Below are 26,455 nucleotides of genomic sequence, written 5' to 3'. Positions count from 1 at the left end.
TAGCTGTCATAGATCAACCATCAATTCATGGAATTATTGGCAGAACCTGTTTCAGAGGTTGATAAATACACCACCTTCAGGAATAAACTTCAAAAACCTATTTATTTATTTGGTTTGGTTTTGGGCTTGAACCCAGGGGCATTCAGTCACTTAGCTATATCCCTAGCCCTTTTTATTCTGCAAAGAGCCTTTCTAAATTGCCCAAGTTGGTCTCAAACTTATGATCCTCCTGCCTTAGCCTCCCAAGTAATTACAGGCGTGTGCCATGGCACCCAGCTTAACTTCAAATAATTTTTTAAAAACTAACCTAAAAATTTCATTAATTTCAAGTATTTCTTACGACATACCAAAGCTTTAAAAAGGGATGTCCAAAAGGCAATCATGACATAGAATTCTAAGAAGTTTTAAAATCTTTCTAATACAAAGTCTGCTCAGGACTTTAGCATCCTCTTGGTATCAGTGAATAACAATTGCCTAACCAAGAGTATATATTAATAAACAAATGCACCTACCAAAGACTTGAGGAAAGAAGGAAGGACAAGCTGGAGGAAATTAAGGAGAAGTAAACACAAACAACAAAAAAAAATCAATGAAAATGAAAAATCCTAGGACTACATTTTATAACTTCTGTTTTTGAAAATCTATAACAAAAAACATAAAACCTCTACTAAACTCTTTAAAGCATCTTCTTTATAGACTAAAATTTTTAAAAGTATTCATTATATAAAATTCTTATTTAGTCTATATATTTACTCTCTCTCTGTCTCTCTCTCTCTCTCTCTCTCTCTCTCTCTCTCTCACACACACACACACACACACACACACACACACATACACACTGCTAGTAGAATGTTATGCATCTGAGTCTTTCAAAGCCTTTAGGACAGACAATCCTCATTAAGACTGGCATTAAATACGGTCTGCAGCCAGGGGATAGTAACATTCTTCCCATGCTCCTCTCGAACCCAACCAATCAATTGTTAGTACTCCCCTAGCAGGGTGCATACATCATTTACATCGGATGTGTGTTCTGAGTAAAATCTGTAAAAAAGAAAATCCACTAAAATGTCCAACACAATACAATAATACTCAACTCATCTGAGTTATTATAAAATAAATCAGTAACTAATGTCCAATTGCTAAGGATCAAATAAGACTATGAAAAGATTATGATATGAAGCCTCACAGAAATTGTCAATCTAATCCAGAGGGACTCATATTAGTCTTGACAAACTATCTTGGGGATGATATCTGTTTTTTTTAATGAGATCTATTAGGCAGAGACTAAAGCACTTGAGATATGCTAAAAAGTACAGTATACAGATGTCAAATAAAACACTTATTAGTAATTTTCATTTGTTTTGTCCTCATGCAGATATCAACAAATTAAAGCTTTAATATTATAAAGATAATAGTAAATTATTCATAAATAACTGGCTTGTGTAACCCTGTGTCAGAAATAATTATAACATATGAATATGTGTCTAATAATAAATCTTACTGAAAGAATGCAATTTATGTTTTCCTGAAACTAACCCATTAAGGAAATGAATTATTTATATAAATGTTATATAAAATTATTCTTCTTTTGTAGAAAGGAGTCAAAATAAGTGATAACATAAAAAGTTCACTTTTCTAAGATATTTGAGAATAAAAGTTCAAAAATAAAAGGCATGAATCATGATTTTATTTATGCATATTTTAGATACTTTATCAATTTCCCTTAAAAATAAAATTTTCACAAATGTAAAAATTATGTAAAATCAAAGAAAATAGATTTCAATTTACAAAGAAATTATTAGATAACTTTACCAAGACAAACAAGCTATACTTGTATAATATTCATGTTTCTCATGCTGTTATTGTCAATTAATGTTAATATTTATTTATCCTGTCACCCACTTAAAATACAAAACCAAACCAAATCAAACAAACAAATAAGGGCTGAGGATGTGGCTTGGTAGTAGAATACTAGCCTAGCATGCATGAGGCCCTGGGTTCAATCCCCAACCATAAAAACAAACAAACAAAAACTAAAAAAATAACTAGTGATATCTATGGGATAAATGATTTTTATAAACAGTCAAATTAAAAGATCAAATATCATTTACATACTTTTAAGTTCAGAAATAATCACATGATCAGAAGGAAATAGAACTACAGTCCAGATTCAAAGTTCTTCATACTTATACCACTATTCCTCCTCCCAGGCTTCTAGAAGGCCTGATTCAGTTCTAAGATACAAAATGCCATGCATATACATTTCAAATACAAATGTGAAAATCACTGATTAACTCTCCTGATGAATCATACTTTTAATGAGAGAAAGAATGAAAACTTTATTTGGTAAATATTTAATTGTACTTATAATTAATTAAGAATCTTAATTTGAGTAAATTTGGATCATCAAAAAGGCAATACAAAATTATAAACTTGGAATTTTAAGTGTTTTTCACTTGAAATAAAATCAATACAGTCTTCCTCCTGCTCTCTCTCTCTCTCTCTCTCTCTCTCTCTCTCTCACACACACACACACACACACACAGATTTAAAATGAACTGGCCTGTTATGTTTGCATGTGCTGGATTTCAAACACTAGTGGTAATGTTTCCTTAACATTGATATATGACCTTTGTAATTTACATTGAAGAAAGCTGTTTTTTTCAGCCTAATTAGAACTGTTTCAAATTTTCCTGCTAAATATATGATATAAAGTCCTTTCAACTTTTTTATTCTAAAGTTTCTTTCCATGTCAACTTTGTTCCAATCAAAATATGCTTTGAATTAAATGATTTTGATTGAATATGTGGATCGCATTTCACTTCTAAGATTTAAAGTCCAAAAAGGAAAAGTTTAGCCTGTTCAAACAAAGCAAGAGCAGCCACTTTGCGGAAAGCTATTCACATTTAAGAAGACTGACAAATTGTTTGTGTGCACCATTAGGTCTAGTTTCTGCAATAGTTGCCAGATTTCCTGTCCCTCTAATAAGATACATTAACTCCTAAAGTGCTGGTTCTGAATTTGTGGTGAATATGAGTAACTTTAGGAAATTTTAAATCTACAATTTAAAATTGTACATTTAAATTCACAGTTTCCTGCCTGGAAGTAAACTAAGGCAAAAAGAAAATCTGCTATTAACTAAGGTGCATCAAAATTCTCAAACCAAAAAGGTCACAGAAAAATCAACATATTTTCATATTTGGCAGATACACATTCAGAATACAAATTTCTTTCCAAATGGAATTTGATGGAAGTGATAAATCCATATCAATCCTTATTTTTTTCTGAAAATGCGTTCATTTAACCTGTTTAAGAATTACTTTTATGGATGAAATACAATAGTGGAAATAGTGAAATATTTAATGAACTTTAATCTACTAACATGAGCTTAACTTACACCTACAGTGATTACAAATATATCACAATGTTTCAGAGTTCACATAATACAAATTTATAACAAAACCATAAACAAATTTTACATAATTTACCTAGAAAAATTTAACATTAGATACTTGAAAATATATGTGAAGCAATGACATTTTAGACCAGTAAGTCACGAAGAAAGAACAAAAAGGAGAAAAAAGGGATCAAAGATTTAGAGAAAAAATTGTGGGATGCTAACAATAAAAATAATATATCTGTGACAGTTTTAAAAAATGAAATTTAGTCAATAACACACTGAAGTTCAGCCTGAGAAGCAGATAGAGAAATCATTAAAAGGAGTTCTCTCCTTCTAAACTGCCCTTGAACTGTTGGGCAGATGAGAGATTTTTGGAGCAGACAGTACACAGTTCATTTCTACATTTATATCATTACTAGAGAAAAGTGTGTGTTAGTATCACATCCTGATATACCCATCAAGCACTCGTGCATCTTTTGGCAGGGAATCACTCTGTCTACGATTGTTATTGTGTAGTTTTAAATGGACTAGTCAACCAGCTGTTATATATTTTACACACTGAAGGCCATGTTTCCTTTGAAATTCATAGTTTTAATCTCAACTGAAGTCTGTATTGCTGTGTGCCAAGATCAAAAGGATTAGGCAAACTTGTACAATTACCCTCCTTTTCAGAGAGATGATTTTTTTTTAATGTTTAAAATACTCCTGTATGCTGACATTTTATCCCACTATTTTCTTTAGAACTACAGAACATTAAAACATTTAATTAACATTTCAACCTTAGGTCATTCTTAATCTAAAATTTAGGAATTCATAACACACAGATATGTTAAACTAGTTGTAGTACAACACACACAGGAATAGAGAGGTATATTAAATTCTAGTATGTTAAGAATGGATGGGAACAACTAGACCAGTCTTTTATTTATTGTCTGCATTTTATGAGTCTTTGTTCAGAAAATAATTCGTCAAACTTGCAATAATTTGTATATTTGGTAAGTGACATTTAACAAAAATGAAGCTAGGTAAGCAAAAATAAGGATAAGAAGAAGGTGTTGCACAGGGAAATTCTATAAACTGTTAGAGGTGAGCCATGTATTTGGTGCTAAGCTTTCTAGCAGGCAACATAAAGAAAGAAACACAAACAATTATAAGTCAGAAATGACCATAATGTAAAAACAAACCAGATGGCCTGGAAAACACATTATTTCTGTTCCTGAGATAAGAAATTCCTCCCTCGGCAATATGATGGAATCCAAGTATGTGACTAGCAGAGGGACTTACTTAATCCTGGGACAGATTTAAGGTATAGACAAATGAAGAGACTAGAGACTCTTCAGGCAATCTGAATAAACATTATTCCTCTTGGGGAGGCTTTGGATGGTAGGTTCTAGATTATACTTCATGACAAGTGCCTGGAATGCAGCCATTTTATTTTGTCAGCTAAATGAAGGGCCACGTGTTTCAGCAAGAAGTAAACCAAGCCACAAGACTAATAACCTTTTAAAAATGTGAGGAGCATCAAAGGAAAGAAAAGGTAGTGGCCCATGTCAATACAGGTCCAAAAATCTCCTCAGAAAGAAATTTTGGGTAAGTTTCCCACACAGATAAATAAAAGTTTGCAAATGCCAAACACAATGTCCTAGGACCTACAGACATAAGATGTTTAAAACAGATAAACATGAATGCTCAAATCCAAAAAAATTAATAAAGTATCCCTAGGAAATTAATTTTGAAGATTGTACATAGCTATTATACAAAGATAAACTGATTACAAAAATATATTAATCTAAACATTTACAAAAATAAATAGGTTTCCTTTTTAATAACCATCAAAAATGTATTAATTTGGTACATAAACTCCTGGAGGTTTACTTTAGAGTAACTTACAAAAGGAAGGGAAAACAAAATAAAAAAATTTAATCTTTCCCCATTGGCTTATCCACATAGATCTGATAAATACTAGCAGCCTCCTGCCTTTGAAGATGGCCAGACCAGAGTCCCTACTTAGTGCCAGATGTAGTTTAATCCCATGGGGACTCCAGACAAAAACAAGGAGCTGTCTGCATGGCACCAATGATTCCCTGGACTGACCACCATAAACCTATGCTGGCAAATCAAATTCCATGGAAATACAGAACATTTATTATATCATCATTTCCAAGAAGATCCAATAAAGAAAAACCTGAGTTAAAGACAATAAATGCAAAAGTTGTAGAATATTTTTAAAGCATTGATAAGTTTAGTCAGAGGTTCAAATTATATCTGTGTTTCCTTTGTGTATGCAGTTATATAATGTACATAATGTAAAACTAAAGATTTTTTTCACTTTGCAACTACTGATTAACATTAACAGTTCTCTCGGCCATTCATTCAACAAACACTGACTGATGACGACTATGTATCCTGTGTGGGGCTTGATTCTGAGATGAAAAGTACCTTTGTAGGGGATAAAGAAGGCAAGGTTAGCTCTAAGATGACTACAATAGTCTAGGGGAGAGGAACTGAAAGCCTTAAGAAAACGGCAGTGGTAAAGGAGAAGAAGGGAGAGTTTCAGAAAGGTTTAAGATGTTACTACCAATATCTCAGTACTGTTGTGAGGGGTGAAGGAAGGGGAATCTGAGATGACAGCCTGGTTTCAACTTTAGGCTTTAGCACACTGGAGTAGAAATAGTTCAGATGGTAGAAGATGGGTTGAGTTTGGAATTTAGTGTTCATGTTGTGAACTTTAAAAAACAGACTTGAAATCAATCCTAAGCCTTTGTTTAGGATCTAAGGCTAAAAACTATAACAGAAGTTTGTATACTATTTCAATATTAAAATACAACTAAAGTATGTTCATGCTCAGTAATGGCATGCCTTAGCCCCACCCCCCCATTTTTAGTTAACAAAAGACCACCAAGACTTCATCCCAGTGCTGTCCAGTAGGAATATATGTAAGCCACATATATTATATAAAATTTTCTGTTAGGTACATTTTAAAAAGAAACAGGCAAGTCATTTTGAGCAACAACTTAAACGAGAATATAAAAATATCACTTTAACATGCAATTAACATAAAATTATTATTTTATATTAAATATTAACAATCTGGTATTCATTTTATTATTTTTTATTATCATTTTACTATTTTATAGTGGTATACAGTATAACTTAGACTAGCCACATTTCAAGTGATCAACAGCCACATGTAACTAACAGTTATAAATTAAACAGTGAGGTTTTATTCAGTTTTGAACACTGAATCTGTACCAGATTTTGATACAAAATAGAACATAGTAGTTAATATTTCTTACTTTCAAAATACATCTTCTACTAAAAACAACAACAACAAAAAAACAACCTTACAAAGCACAAAGTACCTGCTAGACTAAAATGATCCTCAATATAGTTTTTAAAAATTTTTTTGTAGTTGCAGATGGACAGAATGCCTTTATTTTATTTTGTTTATTTTTATGTGGTACTGAGGATCGAACCCAGTGCCTCACACATGCTAGGCAAGCGTTCTGCCTTTGAATTACAGCCCTAGCCCTCAATATAGTTTTGAAGATGTCATTACAGTTCTCAGTACCATGAAGAATAGCTAGACCTTGAGACAAGACAACAGAAATCTAGTGTCTTCAAGACTGAAGCAGATATAATATTTTACAATATATGTTCTTTAGCTACTTACAGATCTCAGAAGAAATGTGGCAGCATTTGAAAGATGGCACTATGATCACCTTATTTTAACAATAAAGTTAAAAGGGCTAAAACTACCAACTGTGAGGTCTTTCTTCTGCAAATCTGCTATCCTTAAAGAGTCCTGGGTTAGAATTCTTACATATTGGCCACTGAGCTCTATCAGCTATTCACACTGAGAACTACTGCAGGGCTGGGGTTGTAGCTCAGTGGTAGAGAACTTGCGAGTATGTGTGAGGCACTGGATTTGATCCTCAGCACCACATAAAACAAACAAATAAATAGTATCACATCCATCTACAACTAAAAAAGAGAATTACTGATAACCACTGATTATAACTGGGCATAGTGGGACGTAATCTTTTCTGAAAGTCAGATATACGAAATCTGTAGACAATGTGGACACTGTTCATAATCCTCATAAAATGCATCTCTTTTTAGTAGCAGATGAACTAGTCTCTTTGTCCATTTGAAGAGATTTCTTAACATTTATAATAATACTCTTAAGATTCTCTAAATCACAGCAAATTATGGATCTAGTTCTTTCTGCATTATCAATAGAATAATGGCTAGTTTATAGGATCAATCTTATTTATTTTTACACAGTCATGAATATATAGGCAATATAAGATCAATAATATAAATTTCTTAAAAGAAGTGGAATTAAGTCAACCATCTTTCTTGACCTCTTTTTTGTTTTGTTTTTGAAGGTCTGATCTTATTTGTTACTCTTGAAAATTCTTCATTTTGACTGGACTCAGAAGTAGAAGCTCTCAGAGAGGAAAGCCTGTGTCTCTTAGTGATCTCTTCCTGGCATTTTTGCTTTGGCTTCTTTCATTTTCTTGGCCCAAAGTTTGCGATACTCTGCAGCCTTCCTTATTCTGCTTAGTACGCTGTTTCTTCAGAGCAGTAATCTGGTGCTTGTGTTGCAGGACACTTGGAGTAATGAGAAGCTGAATCTTTGGTGCTTTGGTGGTCCTGGGTTTTTTGCCTTCCTTGTTGAAGGGTTTTCTGACAATGTATTGATGGACATCATCTTCCTTAGACTGAAAAGTTTGCAGATACTACTAACTCTTTTGGGTCCAGTAGATGACAGTAGTACCCGTGAGTCCAGAAATATTCCTCTATCTATCTATTTATTTATTTATTTTACAATAACCAAGTTAAGAATGGACTCAGATTGGAATCCACAATGCAACCTTATTTGCGCTTTCTCTCTCCAGTTGGCCTTGGCTCATAACAGAAATGCCCCTTACTCAGTAGCAGGTGAACCGCGTCATGGGTCAAGACACCCTGCTCTATGGGGAAACCTTGTTTGTCGTTCCCACCACTAACTCGGACCACATAACCCTTTCATTACACCCAGAGCGTCAGCAGAAACTTCTGTGGCCATACGCTTCTCATTAAAAGTACCAAGTTTGCGTTCATTGTCCACTTCAATGAGTTTCTGGCAGCCAGTGGGAAGGAGATGTTCCACTTCATCTTGGTACAGCTGATCGTCCACAAGATGCCATGAAAAAGAGCAGTTTTGTTTACCTCTTAACTGAATTCTCATTTTCTGTTCTAGACACACCACTGAAAATGTTTTGCTAAGGTATAAGTCCAGCAGATGCTCATCTTTCCTCCCTTCGCTCCAGGCACCATGGTATCCAAAATGTCAACTGTCTAGTAGACGACTTTTGGTGTGCTTCAGGTAGCTCAAAACTTAATATAACATCAACAAAAAATTAGATTGATAATTTCCCCTACTTTTTTAGTCCTGAATTCATTCTTTCATCCAGAAAAACAAGTAAGAAATGTATTGGTCCTCTTCATTTCTTTTTCTTCTCATACACCAAAATGTTACCCATTCAGACAATTTTCTTGCTAACTATCTTACAAATTCTTTCCTTCTTTTTGTTTCATACTTCATTATTTCTTGGCCCAATGATTCAAACAGTATCCATACTGTTCTCTTTCTTTAAAATTTCCCCTTTGATCCCTCCTCCCGTTGATCCCACTAATCACCACTGAATTTGAAGTGACTGCTCTTCTTAAAACTTCAATGGGTTAGGGAAAGATTATAGGCATGCCTATAATCTCAGTAACTATGGAGGCTGAGGCAGGAGGATCTCAAGTTCAAGGTCAGTGTCAGTTACTTAGCAAGACCCTAAGCAATTTAGCAAGATCCTGTCTCAAGATTAAAAAAAAGTTAAAAGGACTAGAGATGTGGCTCAGTGGTTAAGTGCTCCTAGGTCCAATCCCTGGTATCAAAAAAAAAAAAATTACAAGAACAACGAAAACCTTTTTCATGGTTTCCTTCCCAGCAGTGAATCTCCAACTTTAACATGCATGAAAGTCACCTGGATTCATTGGCTCCCATTCACAGAATTTCATTAGATTAGGATCCCAAGAATTTTGTCTTTATGATAAAATCTTAGGTGATATGATGCCACTGGTCCAGAAATCACTTTTTGGGAACCACTTCTGCAAATTAGCCCTGCTTCTCTTTCATGGTAAATAACACAAGTATTATTTTATTATTTGTTATATTACATGGTATCACAAGTTGTACATTTATCTGCTGTTAATCTCCCTTACTAAACAATAAATTCCAAACTGCAGGTACTACATACTGTCTCTACTATATGACGTGTATATAGTAGGTATCTACAAAGCATTTATTGAACGAATAAATGAATATATCACTTAAGCTATTTCTCTAATTAGTTACTATCTGGTCGGGTCTGCTCCTCATAATGACAGCCCCAAAGGGCAGGTTTCATATTCTTCCAATTCTGTGATCACACATCTAATTATCCAGTAAGGCCTTAATAAATGTCTATCAAATGAATGGCATTTAAGAAATTCTTCTGATTTAACACAATTCAAGGTCTATGCTGAAGCACTTGTACTTTCAACATTGTATAAGAAGCATGAACTTGACTATAGAAACTTTATCCAGTTGATACAGTGCAAAAAAAACGTGAAGAATTTCTGTGATTTCCAGCCACTGCAAATGAGAGACCTACAATTTGTTAACCATATAATCAAATTTGAGGTAGGATGATTACATGGGAAAAAAAGTAAAGTGGATATTAAAGTATCATATTTCAAGCTTTTATTTTCTCTTCAACAACGTCCACAAGATGGATGCAAATAACATCAATAATACACTCAACAAAGTACAAAGACAGACGTGCATTATGCAAGAAAAATGCATGTGGAGATCAGCCTGGGGAAATGTACTGACCAACTAAACAAGAACAGCAACATGATAACAGTGAAACTAACATTTGGTGAATGCTTATGATGTGCCCAGTTCTGTGCTAAATGTTTTACAAGAATTGTTTTATTTGATCATCACAATAATCCTAGGAGATAAGCACTACACTTTAAAAAGCTGTTTTACAAATGAAGCTTAGGATGCTTAAGTAAATTGCCTGATGTCACACAGCTAGTAAATGTCACAGTTACAACCCGAGCCCAGAGCTGTCTGAGTCTTAGAGCTATGCTATTAACCACTACACATTCTTTTGAATAATTCGGACACAGAATGGTATATGACCGCCCCCCCCCCAAATGTAGTATTCGTGAAAGTTCTAAAAATATGAAACCATTTCATACAAGAATTATTCACAATTGGTTTATATACATAACTTAGAAACACTAGTAATAAGCATTACAGAGTGGAACCAAATCAATGCGCCATGTCAATTGAGAGGCATTATTTACAGGTTTGACTGCTCTTTCACTGGTTTTTGTACTGACAGGTTATCTTTTTAAAACTAATATTTTCACCTTGTATTACAGTTTACTTTTCTGTCTTCTTTCCTAGGATATGAATTTATAGAAGGCATTGGTTATACCTGTATCTTTGGAATGGAACACATAGTATACATGTAATAAAATACTTATTCAATTGAATAAGAAATTTATATCATTTTTCATTAAATTATATTCACTTATATTAATGGATATTTATATATTAATGTATACACTGTAATAATTATATTAATGCATGTTAACTGGGAGAATCTAAATTTTTTAAAATAGCCTTCAGATCACGATAGAGAATGGCAATGTTTTTGTTGGTTACTAGATTCAAAGACTTTTGATACAGAAGACTGTAATCCATTAAGCAAAAAACTACTTTGAAAAGAAAATTTAAAAAAAAGTTCATTCTTCTAATTTCTAAATATCAATGAACATCAGCAACTTATATAAGATTTTATGTATTTTAATTTCTATATTTTGTTTTGACACATGAACTATTTGTTCATAAATAAAGTTGTTCATAGGTTCTAAATGAAACTGCTGTGTACAAAGAACAGAGAAAATGTCCCTTATTTTCTACTTCAATAAACATTTTCATTTAATCTACTGGTTATATGCTTTTTATTAATCTGGTGGGGGGCACGAGGGATTGAACCTAAGAGTACTTTGCCACTGAGCTACATTTCCAGTCCTTTTTATTTTGAGACAGGGTCTTGCTAAGTTGATGAGGCTGGCCTCGAACTTGCAATCCTCTTGCCTCAGCCTCCCAAGTAGCTGGGGTTTTGATTACAGGCATGTGCCATTGTGCCCAGCATCTTTGTTAATCTTTGGAAAATGTTTTAAATACTTGCATGTAACAACAATGCACAAACTATGTACTCAGGACACTGTCTACATGTTTTTCTTTTAGTTTTAAAATGATATAACAAACATTATTTGCTTTTGTGATTCTAATATTTTTTAAATGCACCTTTTGACAAAATGGGTTTTTTTTTTTTAGTTGTAGATGGACACAGTACCTTTATTTTATTTATTTATCTTTTTATGTGGTGCTGAGAATTGAACCCAGTGCCTCACACATGCCAGGCAAGCACTCTACCACTGAGCCACAATTCCAGCCGTGACAAATGCTTTTCTTTTAAAATACTATAACTGATAAGAAACAAGGATGCCAAAGGAATAAATCTCTTGAGATTTTCTTTAAAGCTTTTCAGACAACCCCTGGTAAAAGACACTGAAATACTATAAAATCAGAGTTGGAATCGTTATCCTTGTTAGGTTTGGAGAACTGGATCAAGGACATGAATGTATTCATTCGGCGGAGACCACCATTTTCCTTCTTTGTTGTTCAAAAACACAACTTCTCTGGGTACCAAGGCAGTTAAAACCAACTCAGGATATAGTTAAAAGGTCAGAATCAAATATATTAGTGGCAATTTAGGCTCTTAAATTTATCTTAAATATGTAGGTGAAAAGACAAGCAGCATGGCAAGAGTTAATTGAAACATTCCTGTTTTGGAAGGGCTGCACTGAGGAGTGGGGGCTGGGAGAGGGCTGGGGGTGGTGAGGCAGGGAGATGCAGAGTTAATCAGGGAGCAAATCCAAAGCCAGGCATGGATAGGCCTCACTAATGAGCCTCAAGTACCCTGCAGTGGTTTTCAAACTTAACTGGCTTCAAACGATGCCACCCCATGACAGAATGCAGCTAGTCATAAGAGGAGGGTGATTAGAATAAATGACTGGAGTAATTAACTCTGATGTGAAACCACCTGATTGGAAAAGAGAAGCCAAGAGCTATTTAGCTGATGGTCCTCCAGTAGAAAAGGAAGCTTTCCCTTTCTCTTGTGTGGGTGTTCAGTCAGAACTCCACTCTTTCAAGTAGGTATTTGGTAGCACTAATGAAAAGCAGCTTTCATTCAAGGGCCTCTCAAGGGCCTTCCCATTCATTTTGAAAGGGGAAGAAAATAAAAGCTTCAAAGTAGAACTAATTTACTTTACTCCCCTACCTCTTAGTGAATTTTGCATTAGTGAAGTCTGCATCAGTATTTTCGCTAACAATCTACCTCCAAATAATGTCATCAAATACTAAAAATTTTTATGTACGGAATAACCAGTACTGATGAAAATTAACATTTAAAAAGTTTATCTTTCTTTAAAAAATGTTTTACATAGAAAACTTGAAACCTAAAGCAACTAATTGTTGATCAGTTTACAAGGCTTCCTTTGTAAGTGCTCCTTGAATCATTTTTCCTAGAGCAAAGACTTTGGATTAAGAGAGAAGGGTATAACGTATGAATGAGGTACATTTGTTGTTAACGAGAAAACAAAGAATAAGGTTAAAGTAAAGAAAGAAAAAACACCTTTTTTTTTTTTTTTCCCAAAAAGACAGCTTTCATAGGATGCAAACTGAGCCAAAGAATCCACACACTCTCTTGCCTGCTTTATTTTATGAAGAGAGGAATTACAAAGACTTGGGGGCATTACTACCTGCTGTTTTACAAGTAATCATCAATTCATTGGGCCAATGTTGTTCTGTACCTGCTGAGTTAATGTTCCTCGGCACACCCCTCCCCCAAAACAGGTTCAGAAGCTGCCCAGTGACTACTAGGGTGCAGTAGCACATGTAACTTAGCACATGTTTATGCCTAAACTTGGATTTATTTGACAGCTTTACACCTTTGGGCATGATATAATTAAATGTTTTGACAGCTAAACAAAAACTGTATAAATTTAAAAGCTATTAGGAGCTCAGCATCTAGAATCAAAATGAAGTAATTTGCTTATACCCTAAGCCACTTTTAGCAATGCATTCCAATAAAATGCACAGAGGATATTTGTTTGTCCCAATGGCTTAGCTAATTCGATCATGTTCTTCTATGAAGAATATTCTTATGAATGTTGATAACAAATTGAATATCAACACAGACAAAACAACATATTTAAGATGGTCAATATAACCCTTAGATAACTTTAGAAGCAGCAATATTGAGAAGGCTTAGACTGAGAGACTATTTCATTTTGAAAGGCCATGGTGTGTTATTTAAGAGCTTAAGACAGCACAAGAAGAGTGAGTGTTCCCTCAAACTCAGACATGAAAGTCAGTCCTCATTCTCCCCGAGTCCCACCTTCAGATTTTCATAGTACTCTGTGCTGCTGTTGATTCCAATTCCTACATCTTGTGAAAAGAAAGGTCATAATTCCCCTAAATTCACAGCCTGCCATCAGAGAAACCCACTGTTTAAAATCTGAGCTCCACAGAGTGTTCCATCCGCAGTACTATTAAACCCAAATTTAAAAACTTGAATCTCTCTCTAAAGATGAAGAAAAAATAATTCACACTGTAAAAAAAAATTTCCATTAAACTATCATACTTTAAAATCAAAGTATGAGTTTTATCTACAGTATGGCATCATATCACTCTGGACAGTGGGTACAGAGTGCTGGTTAAGGACTATCAAAAAAGTTACATGTGCTCAGTACCTAAGTCAGAACCATTGCTGAAGCATTTGAACTACCAATGTATAAAATCATTTAAAACTCACTTTCCATTATATAGCAATCAGGAGAGACACTTTTCACTAAAGGTAACAATGATAGGTTGTTTATTTAAAAAAACAAATCACTAAAATGTTTGAAAACCAGTCCACTTTTCATGTGGTGTTTATATTTCACTTAATCATCCTCCCAGGAAAGACATCTCTAGAGGAAGAAAACACTGAGAACTAAATCCTGTTTAACTTACACATGCTCATGTCAAGTAATTTAGAAAAATATATTCTAAAAGAGCTTTTTATGTACACATCTAAAAACATTACTGTGTTATCTAATTGTTCCCTTCCTCTCACTCAGGCTAACAGGAGGATGTCTTTTTGTGTACCACATTTGGTATCCCTGGCACACAGCCTGAAACAGATTAAACTTTATCCAATGTTCAAATATCTGATGGCGTATGGGCGGTGGAAAGGAGGGCCTGGGGACTCAGAAGATGATAGCAGAAACTATATTTTTTTAAACATAAATGAATCTTCTTAAACACTAGGTTTGACAGTCAATATTCCTAAGAGGGGTAGATGTTTGAAAATTTAGTGAATTTCAGATCCAAAAATAGTTATTAATAAGTAAATAATGCTACATATTAAAGTAGCCATCTTAAGACATGTTATCTCAATGTCCTTTTATTATTTCATTATTTCTCTTCTCCATGGACAGCATGTTTTGAAAAATGTTATCAAATACACCCAACAAAAATGTATAACTGGCTACAAAGACCTTGTGATTATAAAGATAACCAATGGTGCAGACCTGGTATGATTTAGCTGAAGGCACTGGGAGGGGAACTTGGCTCGTGTTGCCTTTCACAGGTAAAGGTACTATGTTCAAAATGTTTAGAAACTGCTGTGGCAGCTACAGGGGTTCAATGACCTTTGGCTAAGATCCACAGAACACATATAAACATACCACGTGTAGTAAAATATACTAATTTTGTAGACCTAAGACTTTTATTTTATGTACTGCTAAGAAACGAAAAGAGCTGCAAAATAATTATATAAAAGCTTTCTTAGGCAGAATTTGAATTTTTTGATGATTAAAAGAGCTTGCAAGACTTTTTAGACATAGATTTTAAGTATCACACATATGTAAAAATAAAAATATAAATGACATAAATTGGTTATTCGAAAAACATTTCAGAGCCCAACTCTTCTGAATTGCTATCCCACTTGAAGGTGTTGATGACTATATTTTTCCATAGAACACTATCCTACATACCTTTAAAAATAATACTAAGGGAGCAATTTTAAAAAGAGTTTCTCACTATTATCTGTGGAATTTTCTTCTAAGTCTAAATAATAATAATAATAATAATATTATTATTGTTATTATTATTATTATTATTATTTTTGACACAGGGTTTCACTAAGTTGCCCAGACTGGCCCTGAACTTGTGGTTCCATTGTTGGGTTACAGTAGGGCTCAGACCTCCTGCCTCTATGCTGTAAATTTTGATGTTAATATTTTCTTGAACTTTTTGACAGTCTTATAACATGTCCCTTAGTGCTTTCTTCATGACGGTGCCAATTCTAGCTCTTCTGGCTTAACTATCTTTTTTCCTCCGTTGTGACATGCTTTCTTAAATTTTACCAGAGAAGACTAAATACTGTGTTATTGCTGGGCTGGAAATGTAGCTCAGTGGTAGAGCACTTCCTTAGCAAGCATAAAGCCCTGGATTTGATCAGACAGTCTTAACTTTTAACAAGAAGCTAAAACCCCCATATTTTGGAGAAGGAAGGTCTTTATTTTATTATTTTTAATGTAACTTCTTTTATTAAAATATTAGGTAGTTTATTTTAGTAATATAGTAATATAGTCATTCATCTGTATTCACAGGGGATTGGTTCCAGGACTCCCCTATCAACCTCAAGATAACAAAATCTGAAGATGTTCAAGTCTCTTATTAAAAATGGCATTAATTTGCATATTACACACATCTTCCCATATACTTTAAATCATTTCTAGATTACTTATAATAACTAATGCAGTGTAAATATTATATAAATAGCTGTTATAATCTTTGGGGAATAAAGACAAGAAAAAAGTCTGAAATGTTTGGTACACTTTTTTTTTTTTCCTGAATTTTGATCCATGCTTTGTTGAACCCCTAGATGTACAACTGCAGATATGGAGGGCTGTGTATAATATTAGAAGCCTTCTCATTACAAGTTATTCAGAAGTGAATAAAATAAATGTGCTTCTAAGAACTTTATTTTGAAATAATTTTAGACTTCCAGAAAAATGCAATAGTATGAAAGTTCAAGTGTACCTCTCAATCAGCTTCTCCTAATGTTAACAACTTACATGATCAATGTACTATTATCAAACCCAGCAAATAACATACTAAACTATAGAGATTAGAGCTTAATTCTGTTCCAGGATCCAACCCCAAATCCCACATTGTTTTTAGTTGTTGTATCTATCAATTACAAAGGAACAAATAAGCTTTTAGATAAATGCTGAATTAGAAAGAAATAGCAAACAAAGTCCCCAGGAGCCCCAAACAAGCAAGCAATAGCAACAAATGAAGGAAGGTACTACACAGTGGTAGGTAGGTAAGGATTAAATCCTGGGATTCCCCTCAGCCCCTCAGTCTCAGTCTCCCAGGAGTCTGGTTTGGTTTTAATGCTCATGTAGAAAAAGATGAGACCTTGGCTCCTTTGTTAGGTTGGTGGAAGTAAGATTTCCTCATACATAAAGCGGGACCTGTCAAAGAGCCATGACCTCAAGGGACAGGACAATGGAAAGTGTAAGAGAAAATCAATCTGTCCTGACTTGGGCTAGATGTAGGGAAGACTTTCCTAGGAATGTATGCTCAGAGATCTGCCCCTTATATAGACAGATTTAAAAGTATAACCAATGAGTCTGAAATTTACATGCAGACTCATCTTAGGCTGTGATACATGGAAGATGCAAAATACACTTACTGCCATCAAAGAGTCTAAGAGAGAGTAGTTCTCCTGAAGATTATCACACAATCCAAAACTACAAACTACACAATAAAATAAGACTATCTAGATAAAGAATCACATATCTTTGACTAGTGTAATTCCACATCATGTACAACCAAAAAAATGGGAAGTTATACTCCCTATATGTATGATATGTCAAAATACATTCTATTGCCATGTATAACTAAAAAGAACAAATAAAAAATAATGTATTAAAAAAGATGAACAATTATCAAGATTGAGAGTATAGTTCAGTGGTAGAGTACTGGGTTCAAGTCCCAGCACTGCAAAAATTAACACATATACATAAAATAAGTAAAATAAAAAATTTTGACAGCATAAAAACAGAGCTTCATATAAGAGCAATTTTGAATTGGGAAAATAATGTTTTAAGTTGTTAAAGACATACAAGGAAGGAAAATATACAAAGGAGATAAAGGGATAAGGTTTGATTTTTTTTAAGTTGATCTGATAAAGAACCAAACAGAATCTCTAGAAATGGAAAAGTCAGTGAATTTATTGTAGACTGATAAAACTGCAGATTTAAATACCTGAAGAAAAAAATTAGTGATCTAAGAAACATGAAAAAATTGGCAGAACAGATAAGAAATAAATATAAAATGAAAAATATAAAAGAAAGGCCAAGGAATTGGGAATGTAGTTCAGTGGCAGAGCATGTACTTGTTAGCATGTGTAAGGGTCTGGGCTGCACACACAGCCAATCTCACTCTCTCAGCCAAAATCAATCAATCAATCTCTCTCTCTCTCTCTCTCTCTCTCTCTCTCTCTCTCTCTCTCTCTCACACACACACACACACACACACACACACGGTGGGAGAAGCTACTATGAAATAATAAGAATAATAGAATAATATTGGTCTTTGTCTCCAAATCCTGGCACAGTGCTTCTAAAACCCTTGATTATTGCTTAAGGTAAAGAAACACCCCACCCTAATTGTTTTCAGAAGTACTGTGTGAATATAGAGGAAAAAAGAGGAATTCTACCAAGAATAAATTGAGAGGATGGAAAAGAGGCAATTCAAAATTTTAATACTTGAGAACTTTCCAGAATGTATGTAAGATATAAATCCTTAGATTCAAGATTAATAATGAGCCCAAGCAGAAGAAATTTAAAAAGTTCTTACTTAAGACATGTTGCAATGAAATTGCAAAATATTATAGTTGGAAAAATGTTAAAAGCAACCAAAACCAACTAAAAAGGAATAATACTGTTTCTCAAAAGTAACAATGTAAGCCAGAAGTGTCCTAATATTTTCTAAATGCTAGGAGACAAAATAATAGTCAGTTTATTAGCTAGAGAGTGAGGATGAAATAAAAATAATTTCAGATAAAGAAAACCACCATGTTGAATGAAGAGAACATTTCTGTAGACTTTTGCTGACCACTGGCTACCAGTCTGCCACTTCTGCTCCACGTCTACAACTTAAATGGATGACTTCCACCACCTGGGTCTCACACCAACAATCTGTCCAAGGGTGACTATGGTCATTTGCTTCCAGAACTTTTTCCTCCTTAAGACTTTCCCATTTCCTTTAAATTCACTCCTATCCCCAGTCATCTGGAAGTCAATATTTTAGAATACCATTTAATTTCTATTCAGATAAAAAAAATCCATAAATTCTACATATATATTTCTTTCTTTTCTGTGCCATACATTTCCATGGCTACTGTTCTTCTTCAGGCCCATGTTATGTGGATATTTGAAAAAGACTTAGAAGTTGGTTTCACAATACCAACTGTACCATTCCATTCAATCCTTTATATGATGTCACTAGAACCAACTTCCTAAATTGGAACTTCAGTCATATCACTTTTATCCACAAAATTCTTAAATGCATTTTTTCACCTACAGGGTAAATCCTTGCCATGGCATTTAAGTCTTCCTGTATATCTGACCTTAAACTCCTTTTACAATTCTTAAATCTCAATGATTCTCTCTTCTTTATATTAGTAAATCTGACTGGCTGTCTCAAAATAACTTGGTTAGCTCTTTCTCTCTCTCTCTCTCTCTCTCTCTCTCTCTCTCTCTCTCTCTCTTTCCTTTGCTGGAATTCAATTCACATATATATTCACAGCCTTTGAAGGTCTCTTATGTGTAAGATCCTATGCTCAGCAATAGTGGGGGGTGGGTGGCTGGGGGAGAAAGACAACCAAACTACTCATTCCTCACACCAAGTTTGTTCTTGTTCTCAGTCTCATGAAGAAATGCCTTCAACCTCCACTTCCTTCACTCTTTCTCCTGTTCAGTGCACTCATACATGCTCACCTGTCAACTAAAGTGCTCAAACATCAGCCAGGTAATCACCCCAATGAGAAATGCAGAAAGGCTGACTGGATTTCATGAACAGCAGAGCAAAATAACTTTGGTACTCCAGGTTTTTTCAGACTGACGCTCCTATTAGTATTGTAACAGTGATTCTGAGCTATGAATGACCCTATCAAAGAAAGATAACATGTTGTTATGTTATTTTTACCTAAGAAGTAAATATGCAATTTCTGGCTTGCTTTAGCTTGAGCATGATATTTAACAAAATATTTCACCTCCCCTGTATTTTAATAAAGTATATTTGAGAATATAATTAGAAATGCTGCAATCATATGGTGATTCTAAATTATACAGGGAAGTAAACTTTGAAAAGATCAGACAGTTTTGAGACAGGTTTGAAATATATAACACATATGATCCCCTGAAATGGGATTTTTGATGGCGCAATGTCAACATTATGTGTCAAAGACACATTAAAATGAAAGAGTCATTTTGTTCAATTATACCATCTGAATGAACAGTAATACAACAACAGCAGCAACAACAAAAAAGCAGGAATTTAGAACAGGAAAGGGAATTGTGTGCTGTACAGTCTTTGGCTTAAATGTTCAAGGTTAGCTACAGATTTAATCACTGTAATTTTATGATTTTTTTTGATTATTAGCTTTTTGGGAGAACTTGTTTTATGTTTGCTTTAGATTTGGTGTAAACTATACTTCAGAGCAAAAGTTGGAATTTTTTTCCTATAAAAGACCAGATACTGGGGGGCTGGGGTTGTGGCCCAGTGGTAGAGCACTTGCTTAGCATGTTTGGGATACTGGGTTCGATTCTCAGCACCACATATAAATAAATGAATAAAATAAAGGTCCATCAACATCTAAAAAATATTAACTATATATAATGTTTATAGTAATATATTTTTTAAAAAAATATTATATATATATTATTTTTTTAAAAAAAAAAAGAAAGGAAGGAAGACCAGGGAGTGGGAGGGAGGAGGGGAGGAAAAGAAGTACTGGGGACTAAAGTGCAGCAAATTATGTTCCGTGTTTGTATGATTATGTCAAAATGAACCCCAGTGTTATGTATAACCATACTGCAATAATTTTCAGAAAAGGAAAATAAAAAGATCCAATACTAAATATATGGAGGCTTTGCCACATGGTCACTGTCATGATTATTCAACTCTGCCATTATAGCCCAAGGCAGACATAGACAATAAACAAATAAACATGGTAGCTGAATCTCTTTGCCACTTGGGCCAACATTTGCTGATCCCTGCTTAAGATTCACAAAACAACTTTTAAATACATTAATTGAATTCTGATATTTTCTTCACTGAAAGAAGCTATTAGGGGTAGAACCTGAACCACTAAGAATCTGAAAGCCCAAGAGATGGCTCTAATAACTAAGGAGACTTGGTTTCCTTGTGGTATTTTCCTTCTCCCTCCAATTCCTTGGAGAACACAACACTGGCACCTGAGACTATCTTGGAAGACGAGGATGAATAGGTTCTTCCTCAGTGGAACTAGAAACTCAATCTGACATCAACCATGAGTAAAGATCTCTTTACGACTTACTAGGCCAGTTGTGACATTGAACAAATTACTTATTTTTATTAGGCCTCAGTTTCATCAAAGTAGGGCAAATATCTACAGTGGAAGAATAAAATGGGTAATATATGAAAGAATTCCTAAATCAATGCTTGGCAGTAGGTGTTCAACAAATGATAATCCCTTCTGGTTTACTACTTTCCCTCCTTACTCAGGAAACCCCATGGCCCTATTAAATTAATTCATTTATTTTATTGATATCCATTCATTTAGAATTTAACACAATTTAACATTTGTATCATGGATTAGGCTAAACACTAAAATATAGCAGTAAAGTCCCTGTTCTCATTCTTGTGAAGAAGAATGGCATTTATTACACAAATTATTCTACAAGATAATGTCAGACACGGATTAGTGCTACACAACCAGGTAATGATATATGAAGTAACTAAGAAGCTACTTTGAATAGAATGATGATGAAGAGGTTCTTCTGGAAAGGTGAGGCTAAAAGGATAAAAATTAGCTTATCAAAGAAATAGTCAAAGAAAAGTATTCTAAGTGGGTGGAATAAAATACAATTCTAGCAGTCAGGTTCTGGTGTGTTCAATGTCAGAGAATAGGATGCATCGCTGAGACTGGCCACTCTTCCATTCATTCTGTACTGGTCACCCTTTCCTATTCTTGTACATCTGCAGCCTCATTTCCTGTCTCTAATCTTACCTTGAGGGTCCTATTCTAAAGTGAGTTCCAAAAATCCATTTGCTGATTGAGCCTGTGACATCATTACACACAAATGTCTTGATTGTTGCCAGGTTTTTGTTTCTATCTCAATACCTGGCACATGTTTGGTCAACTTGGGTAATGCTAGAAAGATAAAAAATTTTGCTTTTCCAGGATGAGTTTGCCATGGGTTATAAGCATGGTTGGAAGATACTACATTCTTTATAACTTAATTCTTTAGATAGCTATCATTTCAATAAAGCATCCTCATTTATTGCCTTCTGTTTAATAGTTGACTAATTTATTTTATCTAATTACTTGTTCTATGACATGAACAAGTAACGATCTAAAGTAAAAAAAAAAATATATATATATATATATATTTCATGGGCTGGGGCTATAGCTCAGTGGCAAAGCACTTGCCTAGCACAAGTGAGGCACTGGGTTCGAGCCTTAGCACCACATTAAAAAATAAATAAAGACATGCAGTCTATCTACAATTACAATTTTTTAAAAATATACATTCTTTTTAAAAAATTTAACCTTTTGTGATAAAAACACTAAACAAGAGATCTGCCATCTTCACAAAATTTTAAATGTACAATACATTTCCATTATAAGGACAATATTGTACATCAGATTTCTAGAACTTATTCATCTTGTATAACTGAGATTTATGATCATTGATTAGCAACAATCTAACTGCCCAGCTCCTGGAAACCATTCTTGTATTCTCTAATTCTTTGCTTAATTATTTTAGATACTTCATATAAATGAAATAAAGCAGTATTTGCCCTTCTGTGACTGGCTTATTTCAGTTAGTATATCTACAAGGTTCATCCATGTTATTTCATTACTGTAAGATTTCTTTCTTTTTATTTATTTTTTATTTTGGGAGGCATTGGGGACTGAAGCCAGGGATGCTCTACTACTGAGCTCTATCCCCAGTCTTTTTTAGTTTTCATTTTGAGACAGAGTTTTTCTAAGTTCCATAGGCTGACCTCAAACTTATGATCCTCCTGTCTTAGCCTCCCAAGTTGCTGGGATTACAGGCTTCTGCCACTGTGCCCAGCTTTCCTTCCTGATTTTTAAAAGCCAAATAATATTTCACTATATGTACATGCTCCATTTTCCTTATCCATTCATTTGTTGATGACTATTTAGGTTGTTTGTATTTCTTGGCTATTATAAAGAGCACTACAATGAATATTAGCATGCTAATACCTCTTTTGGGATCCTGATCTTAATTCTTTTGGATAAATATCCAGATGTGGGACAGCTGGATCATATGGCAGTTCTTTTTTAAGTTTTAAAAATTTATTCTAATTTGTTGTGTATGACAGCAGAATGCATTATAATTCATATTACACATATAGAGCACATTTTTTCATGTCTCTGGTTGTATACAAAGTAGAGTTACACCATTCGTGTCTTCATACATGTACTTAGGGTAATTACATCCATCTCATTCCACCGTCTTTCCTACCCCCAAGCCCTCTTCCTCCCCATCCCATCCCTTTGCCCTCCAATGCTCCCCCTGCCCAACCCCTCATGAATCAACATCCTTATACGAGAGAAAAAATTCAGCATTTGTGTTTTTGGGATTGGCTAACTTCACTTAGCATTATATTCTCCAACTCCATCCATTTACCTGCAAATGCCATGATTCTATTCTCTTTTAATGCTGAATAGTATTCCATTGTGTATATATACCACATTTTATTTATCCTGATATGGCAGTTCTATTTTTAATATTTTGAGAAATCACAACACTGTTTTCCATAATGACTGAACCTTTTTACATTTCTACCAACAGTGTATAATGGCTCCAATTTCTCTACATTCTCACCAACACTTGCTCACCAATACTCATTTGTATCCTTCTCTCCCAGTGCTGGGCATCAAACCAGGGTCTTGCCTATGCTAGTCAAGTGTTCTATCAATGAGCTGTATCTCCCTCCAGACTTTTGTTTCTATTTTTTAACAAAGCCAATATAGCAGGTATGAGTTGATACCTCACTGAGACTTCATTTGCATTTCCCTACTGATTAGTGTTGTTGAGAAACTTTTCATATATCTGCTAGCCATTTGTCTTTGGAGAAATTTCTATTGAAGTGTTAAGTTCATTTTTAATCAGGTTATTAGTTATTTGCTATTGAATTGTAGGAGTTCTTTATATGTTTTATAAATTATCCCCCAATTTGACATGTGGTCTAAAAATATTTTCTGTTTCTTAGGTTGGCTTTTCACTCTGTTGATTATTTCCTTTGCTGTCAGAAGCTTTTTAGTTTGGTGAAATTACACTTGTCTATACTTTGCTTTTGTTGACTGAGTTTTTGGTCTCATGGACACAAAATCATTGCCAAGACCAATGTCAAGAAGGGTTTTTCCTATGTTTCCATCTAGGAGTTTCACAGTTTCAGGTTTTATGTTTAAATCTTTAATACACTGTGAGTGGGATTTTTATGTATGGTGTATGGTAACCGTTCAATTTCACTCTTCCGCATGTGCATATCCAGTTTTAATAAAGTTCAAATACGACATGTAAAAGTTGCTTTGTAACCTATAAAGTGCTATAATAGGTATTACAGCAAGAGCAGAATGAAAGGGTAATGGACTTGGATTCTGGAAATATGGTTTTGACTTTTTGATATTTACTAGTTATGTGACCTTGCCTATCATCCTTTCTGGGTTTCTAGTTTCCTGCTAGCTTTGTAAGGACATTAGGAGGCTTAAATGACTAACAGGTGAAAGCTATTTATAAAATGTTAATATTATACTAATTTAAGTTATAATTATCGTGCATCCTTTGATCATGATTTTAAATCAGCATATTTGAAATACTACTAATAATAATTTAGAAGAAAAAATCGGTTTAGGCACTGCAGCTTTTTATTGTTTAAAGTTGCTGCTAAATGTTATTACAAACTTTTAAGCAGAAACATCACTGGTTTTAGTAAAAATGCTTTAAACACTTAGTGTGATGTAATTTTCTGAATATGGTCCACCAACATGCAAACAATAGAGCAACTATATTAGTTCATGCAATTCTTCACACATGGAAACCTGGGCCCATGGTTAACCATTTAGGGTAACACTCATGAACTATACAGTATGCAGTAAACATGTCTACCAAGTAAATTAAAGAACCCCTGTGCTATGCAGCAGCTGAAGAAAAGTAGAACTTGATTAAAAAATTCTTAGAAACAGAGGATTGTTTTAATTCTGGAAGTGGGAGACGAGAAAAGTCATATCCCTCAACTAAACAAACAGTACTGCAAGTCCCTATAAGACATATGCCCATTTGGGAGATCATAGGTCAGGTTTTATAATATAAGACATTGTAACTAATATAAGTAATCAATCATGTCTGCAAACCAATGCCCCATTTATAGGAGCTTGGATTCTGTCACTTGCTTAAGTGTTTGTTCTACACCAATTTAAAAGGGCCTATCTTTCTTAGTCCCCATGGGCATTCCAGGTTGAGTCTGTATTTTGGTGCCTGACAATCACCTTTTTTACAAAATTGTAAGTACGTATTTTCCCAAATTTCTCACATATGCATTCAAGTGGCATTCAAAATTATGTCAAGCATTAACATAACAAGACAAGGATTGATAATAGTCAACAAACTGACTACCTGTCCATTTTGGCTTTTATAATCCATTGAGCACAGATTCACCCATCAAAATAGGGAATATTATATTTTTTCCCCTCTGCTTGACTGGATAGCAATCCCTAAAATGTACCCAATAATAATCATTGCTTTTCATCAATTGGTTATAGTCATTCACAGTCTCTTTCTCTTCTGTGAGTAAATAATCAAGCTTCTAGAAGAAACTAAATAGCATTTTTATTGATGGCTTTTATTATTTTTTTAAAGTGCTATAATTTCAAAGATCTTAATTGTATATGGATGCAAATGGATGTAAACTCTCCAAACCAATTTTCTAAAACGGAAGTCCAGATACTAAAAACAACTTCAAGATGTAGAAGACTGGGAAGCATCGGGAGCAGACAAGCAACTTGTGTGTGACCGTCAGAGACAGGAAGCAGATTTTGAGCAAAGATGTTAGGCTGCTCTACAGACAGGTAAGAGAGCTAAAACAGTTCTGGTAAACATAACATACTGCCACAATCCCAAGATAAGTTTAACATATACCTAATGTAGAAACCTGCTATAGCCAGATGATGAAAGCAAGGGCACAATGTCTTGAAATAGAATGGCAACATTACAAATATGACTGATTTGTACACTAGCAATTAATCAGGGAGCAGAGAATGCTAGATTAAGAATATAAATTCACCAAGGCAGTATCTTAACTATCCTTACAGTTATTTACATATGAATAATAATTACTAACATGTTTATTATTAATTTATTTCATTAGTAACAGTACTAGTAAGCCACTATATTCAAATAAATGTTGAATCAAAATCTATTATTAAATGTCCATATATAAAAATTCCATAATTAGAAACATCATCAGCAGATAAAAATCAAAATAGCAAGTTTACATTAGAAAAAATAATTATTGTTGGTTAGTTAAAATGGATT

General features: G+C 34.1%; 1 protein-coding gene across 6 annotated transcripts in view; it reads right to left on the bottom strand.

Moving 5' to 3' along the window:
• Nucleotides 1-26,455, bottom strand: part of Lrba (LPS responsive beige-like anchor protein) — a 719,595-nt gene that overhangs the window by 78,481 nt on the left and 614,659 nt on the right. The gene's annotated exons all lie outside the window — the stretch shown is intronic.

This window comes from Callospermophilus lateralis, chromosome 8 (genome assembly GCF_048772815.1).
Source record: "Callospermophilus lateralis isolate mCalLat2 chromosome 8, mCalLat2.hap1, whole genome shotgun sequence".
Taxonomy (NCBI): Eukaryota; Metazoa; Chordata; class Mammalia; order Rodentia; family Sciuridae; genus Callospermophilus; species Callospermophilus lateralis.
The sequence above is the reverse complement of the archived record's forward strand: the minus strand, read 5'-3'. Positions and strand labels throughout refer to the sequence as shown.